Source organism: Patella vulgata, chromosome 1, assembly GCF_932274485.2.
Source record: "Patella vulgata chromosome 1, xgPatVulg1.2, whole genome shotgun sequence".
Taxonomy (NCBI): domain Eukaryota; kingdom Metazoa; phylum Mollusca; class Gastropoda; family Patellidae; genus Patella; species Patella vulgata.
Window position 1 is genome coordinate 31,322,965 of NC_065879.2, and position 16,615 is coordinate 31,339,579.

Genomic DNA, 16,615 nt, shown 5'->3' on the forward strand with positions numbered 1-16,615 from the left:
CCTATCCATGTTTGCTTTCCTATCAGTTCTTGCAGAAGATTTACTGTTTAGCGTATCTTTGCTTTATTGCGTTACATTTAATTTGATCGGGAGACATGTTCGTCGACGTCAACGTCAACCGAAACACTGCAAGAATTGGCCGTGACACTGCAAGAGGAGTGGGTCAGATTGCCCCAAATCGTGATGGGACGGTTGATTAGGAGTATGCCACGACGAATTGCTGAATGTCTGAGGACAGTGCCGGACTGGGCCCACCTGTCCACCTGTCCGTGACAGGTGGGCCTAAGCTCATTAAAAAAAAAGTGGGCCTAAGCCTATAAAGAAAAAAGAAAAAAGAGAAAGAAAAAAGAAAAAAAGAAAAGAGAAAGAAAGGAGAAGGGGAGGAAAGAAAAGAAAGAAGGAGGGAGAGGACAGGACACAGGACAGGAGAAAGAAAACATAGGGAAAAAAAATGACTGACAAACAACACATAAAAAGAAGTTTGACCTCATTATACCGAGAACCGTGTAATTCATCTTTTAACTTGAAAAATGGGTTTGCGGTTGTACTTGTGTGGGCCTTGGTCAATGACCTGACAGGTGGGCCTTCGGCACTGTCTATTTTCACTTTTGACAGTGTATGTCTTTGTGAGTGAAATGGGACCGTCAAATAAGCCGCCCATGTGAACTGTTTATGTTCATGTGTAGGCAATTAGCCTGTTATTTACACACACTTGTTACCTCTAACGAAAACAGCAGTGCATTTCCGCAGTTTTGTATTGTTTCTGAATATCCCCTACTTTTTTTTAAGAGTATATACGGAAACGACACGTGATATCCTACAATTGCATATCAAGATAGTGCTGTGCGTAAGATGCTATGTAGAAAGCGTGAAGGACAAACAACTTAACGATGCGGCAGAGAGCAAATGCAAAATGAATATATTGAAAATTTCATTCAAATTACTTTATTCTGAGTCAAGTTATCACTGTAGTTTTCACAAGATGGGTGCATTGATTGTTTATTATCGTAACCACGGTACTGGTTGCATCATAAGGTCTGTCATTGAGTCAAGTGATGTGGTTTCGATTCCCCATATTTACGTGACAAGGAGTAGGGTCGCCTCTCCAACCTCGTGGGTTTTCTCCGGGCCCTCCGGTTTCCTATGCTAAAGACCGCGGGTCTTAGCCTCCTCTATTTCTAAATTAAATCATTAAATGGCTTAACCGTTCTATACTAGTTAAAATCCCGAGCATCCGGTGGCATCGAGAGTTAATTGTGGTCTTATCATGTTATTAAATGTCTAATTAATAATTTATAGAACATTTAAGGCTTAAAGAAAGACCCGCAATAGACAAATTTAGCTCTTAAATTTTGCATCTTCAATTGTAATCTAACAAAAAATAAAGAAATATAATCGTTGAGTGGCATTTAGTGATTGAGCACATTAAAAAAAACACAACACAATTTATACGGAAAACAATCACTGTTTTATACACATATAGCACGACGTTTCGACAAGTCTTCTCTTACCGTTTCAAGTACAAGTATATTGCCCGTTTATAGGCTATATTTCTGTGTTTTAAAAAAGGTCCGCGAATCAGAAGAAATATTCAAGATGTACACCTTGAATTATAAACTTTGTAATAAGATTTCCAATTGCAAATAATCCATAAAGCACAATGGAAACTGCGAATCTTAATTCCATAAACCTATATAATATTCGCTAAAACATTCGCACTTTAAACAATACAACAAATTAATTTAATGTGACATAGTACCCCATAGATATCATAAAATCGCTCCCATGGTCATGCCTGTAGCATTCTTATATCTCTATTCATGCTAGTAGCCACGATAAAATAGTATGCAGTGGATCTTGCCTGTAAGCCCGTATCAGTTCCACATGACGTGCATCACCGATAATGAAGACGTCATCAAAAACCGGCTGTTGCCTTTGATGTGATAAAACGGGGCATATATTTGAGTTTATTTAAACAATGGGAAAATCATTAAGTCACTCCTGATACTGGTGAACCCTCATGCTGATAAGGCTTCAACAATAAAGGTTTTCTTGATGAACTTAACAACTTAAACTAATTGGTCGGTATGTTCAATCTCTTGGCAATTTTCTTCGTCGCTGCGGGCTGTTTTCTTCTTTCATTAAGGAATCGCTGGATATGCCGAATTATAGATTTCACAGCTAAATACACACTGGGAATTAATGACATAACGATAAACGTGGACGATAATCGATTATAAAGCCGTAGACGTGTTTTACCAATAGCCCATATTGATAACGCTATTTTCCCAATAGATAATTATTATATAGCCTAGGTTTACTAATACTATTCAAAACAAACACATTTAAGTATTGGCACGATCGAGATCTTAATAGTAAAAGGAGCTAAGTCGCTGATATTTGGGACCTAGAAATTGACACAAATGGGTCGCAACACATATAATAATGTAATATGAATGTATATAAACTGATTTACATTCAATCGTTTCCCATTTTACTCCAATTTCAAATCTAAGTTCAGATCAAGCTATATAGCTTTTCTCCCTTAAATAAAATCGTGGTTTGTTGACATCTTGGTACTGACAACAGCCATGTTTGGCCTAGTTATCTGAAAGAGCCTAAGTGGACAAGGGGTGCTGGGTTGGCTTTTAGTCGTTTCGCTCTACTTGGATGTGTAGGTGGTTGTTTCGGTCCAGTAGAATATAACTCTTTTGAAAGAGTTATTTACTGGATTCCAGACCACGGTTGTTTGTCCTACTGACTTGAATATTTAATTGCCCTCCGTCCGAGGGTTGTAACTTTTTGATATCGATATAAGCTACATGCAAATTTTAATCCTCTATTGTGCTGACATGTGATGGAATTTTGGAAGGAGGCTGCAGGACAATATACTCAAAAATAACTCAGTCCACAATATCCATTGTTTATGGCGGTTTGCATTATTCACTGGCTTAAACTTTGCCTGGAGAACTGTTGGAAATTTTAAACTTGAGCGAAGACTGGCATGGTGATCAACTAATTTTCTATGTAGCGCAATACCTAATGAGACCTTCAACAAAAATAAAACTACTATTATATGATATTATTTAGACAGTTATTAAATCCGTAACACAGCATAATGTGTCTGCTATCAAAAGATTTAGATAAAGAGCTGACAGTTTAAATATAATAGTTTAAAAATAGATAATGAAAAAGGAATATATTGACACTTCAGTCAAATTACATAATTCTGAATGAAGTTATAAATGTTAGAAGTTTTCATAAGAAAAGTGCTATCTCGATTTCCATTGCTACCATTTTTACGATAATAAAAAAAGTCTCGATTATCCATTTTTAAATTAATTATTAAATGTTAAAAATCGCGACCATCCGATGCTCTAGAGGGTTGATTATGTACTGGTTATGTGAATAAATGTCTAATTAATAATTTAAATAACATTTAAAGCCTAAAGAAAGCCATGCATAGGCAAATGTAGCTCTTACATAATCCATCTTTAAGACAAATTCGCTTACATACTAGCCATTACCGTGTAGATTGTGGATGGTCCCTCACTGCCAAGGTCAAATTTATCTAATTTTGGTAAACAGATTTTAACCGTCCTTAATTTGCTATCCAGTTTTGTAGAGCCCTGTATACAGAATTTACGTGTAAATTTAGAACGTAAGCAATCTTTTTTTAAATTTTTTAATTCGTATATAATTCATTGTATAATGTTTCTCAAATAAATACTGTATATAATTGCTTGATATTCAATTATTCAAGGGTCTATATTTTCCTAAGATTCGGTTGTTTTTTTTTTCTTTTCCACCCACTACAACATCAGATACAAATCTTTTGTGCCTAAATCTAACGATCTATTTTAGAAGGAATACCGGTATGCGAAACTATTGTAAATCCAAAAAATTATAAAATATCTTACATTTTTTTTTACACTTTATTCGAAAGGTTACCATTCCATCTGCGAGGTACATTTGGGTAGCAATGCAATACTATGAATATCAATGATGTAATGAACAGTGAGCAATATTAAAATATTGGTAACCAAAAAATAGTGCCATTGTAAAGATACATGCATATATTTATTTTGCATTTAGAAACAACTCTGAAACTGTAAACATTGGAATGCACGTAAAAGATCCCTTGGCAGTTGGAATTTGATATAAGAGTAGGCGATCGTGCTGCTGCCCGGGCAAAATTTCACTCACAGCACACTGTATGGTGTATGCCCGTCTTCATTAGCCCAGTATAGGAGCAGAACAGTAGGACGTTAAACCCCATTTCATTTCATTTCATTTCAACTCTGAAACAAATCGAAAGCTAGAACTGTGATGACGAGTTTCACCGGCGCCCGCATCGTTTAGCAGACGTCACTGCCCGTAATAATGATACGGTTTAACAGATCCCCATACGTGTTTAGCCATTTATCAATACATATTGAATGTGAATACCTTACAAAGTGACTAATGATAAGTCGGTCATTTCTTGGCAATGACTCATATCTTTTGATGTTTAATGTTCGCAAAATTTAAATTCTTTACACAATGACGTCATTTTCATTTACCAATTGGTTACATCTAAAGAATATTCACAGAATGGTGGAAATTTTTATGAAAATCAAACAACCATTTATTCTTTTATGGGCATAATATGTTGAAAAGTGATTCCCACAAAATTAAAATTAATTATGGATTTTCGTTTGCTCTTATATATGACATATATAAAACGAAATTCGAAAATTAGCTTCCGTCTTGCTCTGTTTATTTACAACGGCAGCTAAATTTTAACCCCCAAAAATGTTCTGAAAGGTCAAAAATGCAGGTTTTCTATGAATATCGTTAATTCTGGGTTTTACCGTCTTACTCTTCTACTCCAGTCGGGTTAATGAAGACGAGCATACTGTGCTGGTAGTGGCACATTACCAACTACCCTTATTTCGATTTTCAACTGCCAGGGAATCTTTAACGTGATACCAATAATTGTAGTTATAAATGAGTCCTTGACACTACTTGCCAGGCCTCCCTCTCACAACTAACAAGGTAGAGTATAACGTCCTACTGTTCTACTACGATTTGGCGATGAGGGAAATTTTGCCCGGACAGAGGCGCTATGGCCTATACTCTTATATCAGATCCCAACTCCACGTCAATGAGTACACGGGACCTCAGGGTTTCGTTCATCTGAACGACTATACGTTGTATCTTGCCAGGCCCTGCACCAATGACAAGGGTGAACAAGGTAAAAATCCAGATGAACTTCCTCGGCCAACACCAGGCTCGAACACGGGGCCTCTAGATTAGCTAGCCAGCGTCTGACTCACTCAGTCAGAGCGGCTCTCATTGAATGTCGGATCTCCTGTACAGTGGCCTTCGTAATTACGTTCTCCTGGGGTATATAGAAGAACTATTATTATGATTGAATTATTACAACATGCAATTCTATATATTAATAACCAGTTGGATATTCTCTCGGTTTTATTTATCTGATTAATTTAATCGAATATCACCTTTCACCCAGATTTTTATTTTATGTAATTAAATCACAGTGGTGTTTTTCACCAGTCTTTGGTGCGTGCTTGTGGTGAATTTACCTGTGGGAGAGAATTGCATTATCACTGTATTGAATTAGTCGTTATCACCTGTGTTCACGTGAGATTTGACAAATACGCTACCTGTGGAAGTACCGTTATCTTTCCATAACAAAGACACTCATTCGTATTAACGAAATGTTCTTTCCCACGAGACCACGAGCTCTCCACGAGACCGTATGTTGATACCGTGAACGTTCCAGTCATGTGACTAAAGCACGCACCTTTTCACTCTCGCTGATTTCATTTAGCCAATTACAATCTGCTAATGCAACTTAAAGACTGGCGTATAATGGAATTAGATTTAAAAGACAAGCTAATTGAAGAATGCGAGACGATATCTAATGGCAGAACGAGTGGTTTATTTGAGTGAACCCAAACAATGATAATTAACTAGTCGACATTGTTCACTGACTTCTCATTTCCATCCTAGCAATCACTATAAAACGATGAAAAGTTACACGAAACAGGAATTGTTCTTTTATTTATTAAAGGGACATTTCGCAGATTATAAAATTTCACTTTTATACCAAAGGTATAAAAAATAAAATTCAGTTAGTGCCTTAGAATAGTTCTTGTTATAGTTCTTGTTATGTGGTCGGAGCCACGGTGGCTAGTTGGTTAAGACGCTGGCTCGCTAGTCTGGAGGTCGGGTGTTCGATCCCTGCATTGGCCGAGAAAGTTCATCAGGATTTTCCGACGTGGTTTCCCCTTGTCAGAGGTGCAGAACGAGAACGGAGGGCCTGACAAGGACAGCTGTCGAGTCCTTCGGATGAGACGAAAAACCGAGGTTCCGTGTATAAATTTGAATGAACGTAAAAGATCCCCTGACAGTTGGAACTCGATATAAGAGTAGGCGATAGTGCCGCTGCCCGGGCAAAATTTCCCTCATAGCACACTGTATGGCGTATGCCCGTCTTCATTAGCCCAGTATAGGAGCAGAACAGTAGGACGTTAAACCCCATATCATTTCATTTGTTATGTGGTCATGGTACTGGCACGTTGTCCTTGTATCAACAATGTTTTAGTTAGTGTGATAGGCCTACCATGAAGTACCAAACACTGACTTTGGTTGTGTTACTATAGAATAACCAAGGATTTGGGTTATGTTGAGCCGCCATATAAAGGAGAGGGTGGGGCAAGATGGCTGAGTGAGCAAGGCACTGGTCCACTTACCAGGAAGTTTTGGGATTCCGGTGTTGATCGAGAATGTTACCCTGGATTTTCCAGTGTGGATTCCCCATAATGGTACATCCCTTTGGGCCTAGAAAGGAACGGCGTCTTGTCGGTCGGTCGAAGTCTCGTGTACACGTTGGCACGTACCTAAAAGAACCCTTGACAATTGGAATTTAATGAAGAATGGCTGTCCGTGCCATGCCCATATCACACTGCATGGCATACACCCGTCTTCATTATACCGGTTGATACAGCACAGTAGGTAGGGTGTTTCACAGTTCTCAAATATTTAACCCCCTTGATAATGGGAGTCGATCATAATTTGAAGCATTTAAAAACACATGTCCAAATGGTTATATCCTTAAAAATCAAACGTGGTCAGACTTCCATTGCTGATGTATAAAGTTTTATGGTAAACCTTATCATATAATATAAGTCCCAAATATTGTCTGTTGGATTTTCTTTAAACCCTGAACCACTCTACAGTAGGGCGATAGACCGTAATAAACGCCAATTCATTTCACCTCAAATAAACATGTGCAGATTCTGAATGGCTACTTATTCAGACAGGGTGTTAAATTTAAACAGATGATTGTCATATTAAACTATTATAAGTACGGTTATAGTGTTCTTTGTAGTACAACCGATCTGTTTAAAAATTCTAAGAATTCTGCTCCGGGATGTTAAAATAGTAGTACAAAGTTAAAGTAGTGTTCAACGTGCAATCGCATTGTCGACTAAACTTAGATATGCCTTCCTACGTACAAACTGTTTGATTTGATGATACATTTGGACTAAAAACGTTTTCAAACTAATTTATCTATCAAAAGTATGCTTCAGATCCATCTAAAATATTTCGCAAGGAACTATCCCAAGCCATCAAAACTATTTTAAGCACCCTTGTGACTTGAGTGACGGATAGTCCAATTCAGCTTGTCTTTTTCGTTACTAGCTGTTCATTTATCATAAATTACGAAGCTTAAGAAAATTCTTGGATTATTCCGTGCCAACATCTTTTTCCGCCATTTAATCGCAATGTCTGTTGTGCGTTTAATTAAGTCTCCCACTGTTCTCCCATCCGCTAGCCATTCGATTAATACATACGAATCGCCCCCTAACGTCACTCAAGCATAAAAGTCGACAAGTTGCCAGTTAATGATAGTCTTAAAGTTTTATCCTATGCGCGCCCAATGTGGGTGTTCTTCAGAGAATCCAGTATTTTCTGGTAAAATTAAGAGTCTCTACTTTCCATATGTACCAAATTTGCCATACTTTTATTGATAATAACTACCATATAATTACTTTCGCGAGGATGCATCTTTAACTTTAGGAATGATGTATCTATTTTATAAACCTGAGAGAAATCTTTTAAAGATAACCCATTTAAAATTAAACAAAACCGACATAGGTTGAATAGATTTCTTTTATTTGCTTTTGTAACGCTACATAAATATTTTGTGAGTTTATTAAAATCCTTGGTGAAGTCGGTGAGTTAATGAATTACTTGTATGTAATTAGCTAATTAGCAAATTGTTGGAGATGTAATTTTGGACCCCAAGTACTAAAAATGTTTTATATCTAATAGACGGTGCAGCTTGAACTGACCAACGAAAGATAATAACAAGGACAATTTACAACAACATAATTATACTTATATACATCTATATAGATGTCAGTTTAACAATAACCCTCAGGTATATATATATGAATTAATTTTTATGTATATGTTCTGTGTGTATATATGAGGAAGTACATAAAGAATAAATGATATACATATAGAACATAATATACATTAAAATCAATTTATGTACAATAAAATGCATTCATTCATATATACACACAGAACACATACATAAAAATTAATTTACATGCATATAGATATACACAAAGTACATACATGCACAAAGAACATATTATATACACAAGGAAAATATATGCATGCAGAGAGAATACCGTGTACATAAAATTAATTTATATAAATATAGAACATAATTTATACGTATAAAAAATACACAAAGAACATATACATACAAACCGTAACACATTATGACACTAAATATTTTATACTAATATAAAAACAAAATATCTCAACGAATGCTGACATGAAAGGATGGATCTGAAAAAATATTTAAATCGACAATTATACTTCAAAAGTAGGGTGTCATATTTAATGAGATTGCGGGACAAGATAACGATGATTGTATACGTTTTGTTTATGGTTTTGTTTGTTGATGTTATTATACATTTATTTCGACCAGTTCTATAAACAAACAAGAAAAATACAATTAATCTTTATATCCAACGTGTGACATTTCTTGTACCTGCATTAAACATTACATTAGTAGAATGTGAATAAGTAACAATCTATTTTGTCCACATTTTATTTATTCTACTACTGTTAGTGTTACCTCCCTTGTTTATTGATCTTTAGGATTAAAATAATTAGTGATTAAAGATTAACTGATTATATACACGAGCCCTGGTCACTTCATTAGATCATATGTAGCCATTAAAAACAAAGGGGCAATTTGTACCTTAATGTGTCGAAGCACTTGACTTTTTGTTTCTATACACCAAACTTGACATATTGAAACACGTTCTAGAGAGTTGATTGACTAAGGGTACAGCAACCTGATTAACACGTAATCAACACGCTAAATAAACACCGCTGATACTACAGACAAGTGTGGATTTCTACTTCTGACAGCGACGTTTATAAAAGGGTCGTATTTATATTACGCATTACATATTGTTGATTTTCCCAATTACCCGTGTATATTACGATTAATCTCAATGGTTTTGTTTTCTTACTGAAATGAAATCTACAGGTGAAGTGGTCAGGGTGTTAGGAAAGGTCACGTGCCGACATTGATATGTTTATACACATGCCAATTTCATCAATTAAAAAAATCTACGCCATGCATTAATCTGAACAAATAATAATACTACGTACACACAGCGCTATATAAATTCTAAACCCACTTCCCATGTCAACAAACAAATACATAAATTGATGGTTTTATTAATGTAAATAAATATGGCCAAGTTAGTATATTTTGTGCACGTAGTTTACCGACGTCATCTATTCATGTCATGCAAATACGTCAACGCGTATAAAAGAGTAATTTTGACGATATAATAAAAAAAAAGGGGCGTGGCCTAGTGGTCTAGAGTGTCGCGCCTCGACCTCTAGCTGACCGGTGACTCTGGCTTGCGGTTGTGGTTTCGAGCGTGTGAGCGTATATGGGTTTACTCCGGGTACTCCGGTTTCCTCCCACAAGAAACACCCCTGTGCGTGCGCTAAGATAACACAAATGAAACTAAGACAACGATGGAAGCGGACGTTAAACACCCAGAACAACAATGATATAATAAAAAAATTTGAGAAACAAAAAAGAAAAAAAACATCAACACAATTCATTTCATCTAAATCGAACATGTTACAGTTGTCATCGTCACAATTCATTCGCATTTATAGTTAATATTGACGAATGTACAAAATATTAATCATTAAAAAAAAGCGTCTGCTTGAATTTCCGAAATAACAAGCACCAAGACAGAGTGCGCCTAAAAACATCCATATTAATCATAATGGTAAAAAAACCCGAAACGATTCGACCATAAAGTATATGTATTCTCGCATGGCGTTAAACAAAGGAGGTGACTATAACTGTTAATATCATTGTCTATATATAAGAATTGTTTGTACACTATATATTATATTCAATTATAAGATTTATATCGCAGATTATAGATAATTTATATCTTCCTAAACCGGTTTTACGACGAATATCCTTAATAAGTAATCCATATCCGATTGTCTGGCGCGGCATTTTCCATTGATATTCACCATAGAAATTGGTAATCAGTAGACGACTTATGAAATATGATTATCTTTTTTGTCGCCAATGAAAGTCAATAAAAGATATAAAACGGATTGAAGTAATCTTGTTAGTTTCATCAAAGTCTTAATTGGTAACCTTTTAAATATCAATTAAAATTTAATTAGTCTAATCTATTTTGTGCGCCTTTTACACGATTACTCAAAATGTGCTGTTCACTTTGAATTGTGAATTGATTTTCGTCTGCGCGTAATTGAATTATACCACAGTCTCTACTGAAAATATCTTATTCTCGACTTTTATCTTGCATTGCTCTGAAATAAGGTGAAAAAATTTAAACTTAATTAGGGGGTAAAGCTGAATTACTTTTATAAATTACACGGATTGCCAAAATGTTTTAGATTAGATTAAAAGACTGGATTCAAATCCAGAATTTGCTGTAATAGTTAACTATACAGAAATTTCAAGATAATAAATCCACATTTTTCATCTTCTTTGAGGCTTAACGTCTGCTTCCATTTAGGGTGATATCACAGACAAGATAATTCCACATACAGGTGCTGGGCTTTTAAATTAGGGATGGTTACACTTGTGCACAAATGCTAAATTTTTGTCAAAAATGGAATGAAATAAGTTCAACATCCGACTTATCTGCTCCCTCCTGGCTAATGACGACGAGGATATGTCTTGCAGTGAGCTAAAAATTAGTATGTGTGAAGGTTTGCCCGGACAGCTGCACTACGGTCTACTCCTCTTATTTCGCATGTCAACTTTCAAGGGTTCTTTAACGTACACTCCAACGTGTACAAGGACCCTCGGCTATTCGTTCCATCCGAAAGACTAGAATTTTGTCAAACAGTACGAGACGGACAAATAATTTTTAAATTGGAGGGACTGGTGGTGAAGAAAATAACATAGCCTGGTCACCATTGATTACAAATCGCCATTTTAGTCTTACTTCAAATCTACGAATCAAACATACGCACTAAATTTTGTTGATATATTTGCTTGTCTTTCAGCATACGAAAATTTGTTTCAAATAAAAAGTTACATTTTAGAAAAAAATGTACCAAAAAATCAAGCAGATCTGGACTGAAATATTCATAAAATATAAACGTTTTTCTGGTTATGTGATTTTCTAAAATTGTATTATGCTACATGGAATGGGAATACAAATACACTTTTTAATAAAGATGGCATAACTTGGATCGGGATTAAAGTCTAAATTGCAATTTGTAACCGATGTTGTGTAGACTATCATAGTTAACAACGACATCAGTCTAAATTTAAAAAATAAAATAAAATAAATCGAAACGAAATTTAGATCTGTATTGTCATGATGATTGTACTGGAACGAAATTTAGATGTGTGCTCTGATCATGATTGTACTCGTCAAGTATATGGTAGATCTATAGATCAATGACATGTACTTTTACTTACACAAGATAATAAAATACTACAACATATGTCTGTAGATAAACCTCAGATTTTTGTAGGCTATTAAAACTATTTAACACTATCTGTAGTAAATCACGACTTTTATAACTTAAGTTCAGCAAGGAATTAAAGTTACGATACTCTGAAAATTATATAAACATTAAACCTGTTGTTTGGGTATTATTACGTCATTGTTAAGATGTCTAAGGGTTTTTTTTGTCACAAGGTCCGCGGTTTAATTAAGTAGGAATAATTTTATTTCATGTTATAGAAAACGGTTTTCGTGTGATTTCTACTACATTGTCATTTTGTATGTGCTAAACTTAACCGTTATCTTTTGGTGTTCTGCTTATAGCACGAAAATAAGCTCAGATAAAAACAATAAGAACGAAAAAAATGGTAACATATTGTCTTACAAAAATGACCCGACAACGTTGATTTCATAATTATGATCGCCATTGCTCAAGGTCTTGTATTCTGTGATCGGAAGCGTGGTTAAAGTATGGCAAAATCAAAAGGTCACTATGTCATTTTTATCAGAAATACACACAGGGGCGTACGTAACGATTTTGTTTTTTTGAAGGGTGGGGGGGGTAGCAAAGATTCGACCGACGGATGTACATGCCCCTAATACGAGTCAGTTGCCGAGCACCGCAGGTGCGAGTTTTCTATGTGGGGTCAGGGGGCATGCCTTCCCCCCTGCCACACCCCCTTAAAATTTTTTGAATAGTCCCTAAAATGTCATTTCCTGGACTTTGGGGGAAGATATTGCAGAATTCTGATGGTCAGAAAACATTTATAACATGAGTAAAATACGTTTTAATTGCTACTGGGATTGATTATGCAACAAGTAAAAATTCTTAAGTTCAACTGATCGCCTTAACATATCATAATTTAAATATCTTTTTACGTATTTCTGAAACGAACTCATCTTCTCTTTAACCAATCCAAAAGATAAAACCATGCTTCCGATAGCTTTTTACCGACTTTTCGACTAATATTATTCTTACGATAAACAAGTATATATTTTGAAATATCAAAATCTTCGTTTTCTTTCAAACATGACAAGTTGACTACGTTATTTTATAATACCGTTTCAATTTAGGTGCACGGATTCACACAAATCCATATATTAAGTATTGGGGATTTTCCCCTTCTATTTTGGCAGTTTGTTTACCTAATTAATTCATTTAGTCTGAGTCCGACTGCAGTGAGCACTTATTTTGAGACTGACTATTATTGTCCTCGGAGAAAAATATTTCATAGACCATCATAATCACAACAGAATAAGAGTGAAAACATTTTTTTCAAACACCCCACCCCCTCCCCTCCCTCACATTTACGCCCTTGAATACACAGATTACTTAATAAGAACCAAAAAAAGGTCAGGGAATCATGAGATTTCTTGAAAATGGTCTATTTTTATGGATAAGATTTCGGCATCGACATATGTTTTCATGCCACACATTTTTTTGACTATGAAATAGTAACATCTGGGTAACAAAGATGAAATCAACTATGAATGTCGTGTTATTTACAAGTGATGGTCACGGTTTTTATGCCAGATTTTTTAAGCTTCTATTTTTACAAAGCAATATATTTTCATTATTCATCACGGTATGATACTATATGATACCTATTATTGAAAAACTATTCAAAAGATTTTAAATTTGTGTCTAATATATTATTTATATATTTTGTCAATTGTTTATGAATCGGAATAATTCATATGCAAGTAATACAAATGTTTGCTATTAACGAAAATGATGACGGTTGTTCATTGACTATACTAATTGGCCACAGGCATACAATCTGGAGGTAAAAAAACGAAAATCGCTCAAGCAGTTTTGAAAAGATCACAAAATGGCTATTAAGTTAAAGACGCCAATGGTCTCTTGATTGTACATCAGAATACCATTTGTCTGCTGACTCGTGTACCATAAATCAATATAAATATTTTATTGTGGTCGCCATCTTAGATTTTTCAGATAAACGCAGTAGTTTTATTTTCGTATTTAATACACAGTTCCCTATCGTCTTAAGTATCTTTAATTTATGCTTTGCATATTTTGCACAATAGAACACAAAAAATGTGGCGGGGTCTCTTAAAATAGCAAGCCTGAGTAAGCACACGCAAACATACGGTGTGCGAGTATCGGAATTTAAGCTACTCGTGCGACAATCATCAAGGAACGCGTGGCCAAAACAAAAAAAACTTTTATGATTATCTTTTCGTTTGATAAAACACAAATATGACAAAACGATCAACTTGCGATTTAATCTGTTTTGTTCTCATTTGACTATGAAATAAAACGATATAATTAAACAAAACTGTATTTTTTCCCTCTTAAAACTTATTTGAATTTCAAAGAATAAAATGAAATGAAATAAGGGTTACCGCCCTACTGTTTTGCTCGGATTTCAAAGAATAAAATAAAATTTATTGGTTCCTTTCTTGCAAAAATTAAACAAATTATATTTGAAGATAACATCCAAAATAACGTCTGGGACTATGCATGCAGTAAACCTATTCGGAATAAACAAAGTCACGAATAGACGTTTGGTAACGCTCAAATTATTTTCTGTCCATGATGATAAAATAAAAAAGGTCAATTTATTTATCAACTTGGACGAAAGTAGTTTCAGGCATGTAGTATTCCAACCTACTCACAAGGGAAGACAAGGGAGACTTTTGCCTGGGCAGTGGCAATAATAGTTAAATGTAAAGTCTCAATGTGTATTAATTCTCATCTGTTCAGCTTACAAGTCTGTATTTAATATAAGATCGCCATTAATAACAAAAGTCAAACCTTATCCAACGAGTGGTAAAATATAGGAAATCTAATGGATTCATTTGGTAAAATCAACAACTAAAATCGCCACACTATATCAGATGTCAATGTAATTTATGAAAGTATCAGTATTTTAAAACGGTGTTTCCTTCGTTTGAAATGTACTGGAGCATACACTAAACTATAGGGGTTATAAAAGCTATAGATCTATATTATACAGGACACAATTCTATTGAATACAATTACTGCTTATGATTGAGCGACGTTTCGACAAGGCTTCTCTATTCATCATCAAGCAATGACAAAATATGAAAATATAACAAGGCAATTTATACATGTACACAACAATACTTAGTTAATGTTGGTCAGCATTAACTAAGTATTATTGTGCACATGTATATATTGCCTTGCTCAATCGTAAGCAGTACTTGTATTCCATAGAATTGTGACCTGTATATTCCAGTTCAATTACTAAATACCATTGAAACAAATTATTTATATATCATAACACTGAATGTCTACACATGTTTACGATTTCCCTCATTGACATTTAGAAGTAGGTAAAGATAGCTTTAGGAGCATTGAAACGTTGCGTGAAATAAACTAAGAAGTATAGTAAATCCATAAAGTTGTGTGTTAATAATGGTTATGGTTATTTTGAAATAATGGTATAAATTCGTGTAGGGCTTATAGAATTAAAACAGTACAGTGGAAAATGCCAATGGACTTTGTTGCTTTTATGTTCGACCTATGTATAACACGCGGAAATAACATACCTAAATATGATTAAGATTTATATAAGTGTTTATTTAATGTATATTGTGGCTGGTTTTCTGGAATTTCAGATATTCTGGACTTATGTAGCTACAACTGATATTATTTTAAACAAAGCTTAAAAACTATCATATTATACGTATGGTATACATAATACAAGACGTACGGCAATTGAGATAATTGATTCATATACAAAAATTGCATGAACTGAGAGCTTTCAAATTTGACTTTGATGCATCGTAGATTATGATTCAAATTTCATCTGAACAACTTCCACACGCGTATTCCCCAAATGGAATTTATGTGTAGATTTGTATGGTCGCGTCTGTTTCAAAGGTTTAAAAATGATCTGAAAATTTTTGAAATTTACAATACGATGATAATGGTTTTATAAAAGCAATGCTACTGGGATTTTTAATTGCTCTCTATTGAATCTATCACAATCTGACTTTGTTGTTTGTCAATTTTAAAATAATAATAGAATTCTCTCAGTGTGTCTTTTTTTCCTTATATTTCGCTTTTATAATTTTTTTTATTAAGATAGCCTTTAATTCCTAGTTAATCAAAATTGTATTGAAGTTGAAATCTCAGGTTCATAGATCTATTATGTTCATATTTTATAACAATACAATTCAAACTATACATTTGCCATATTGTCTCAGTTAAAGGGAAAAATATCGAAGAATAAAAGAAAATGGAAGAGAAATAAAGGACAATCTCGATTTGTCTTTTTTCTCCCTCCTTATGAGCTTTTATTATGTGTTTTGTTTAAGGAGACAGGAGTTAGCGAGCATATAATAAAATGGTTAAACAGTCAACCAGAGAGAGAACGTGTAGGGCCCCACAGCTGGTGAACGACTGACTCGCCCTCCCTTCTTTCAAACTACTTGAATGACGAGAAAACCCCCTAGATAACATTTGAACTAAATAAGGTTTATGCTTTCGAATTTGAGACCAAGGCATTTAAAGATGACAGCTAAGCCTCATTGCTGGTACGAAATTTACTTTG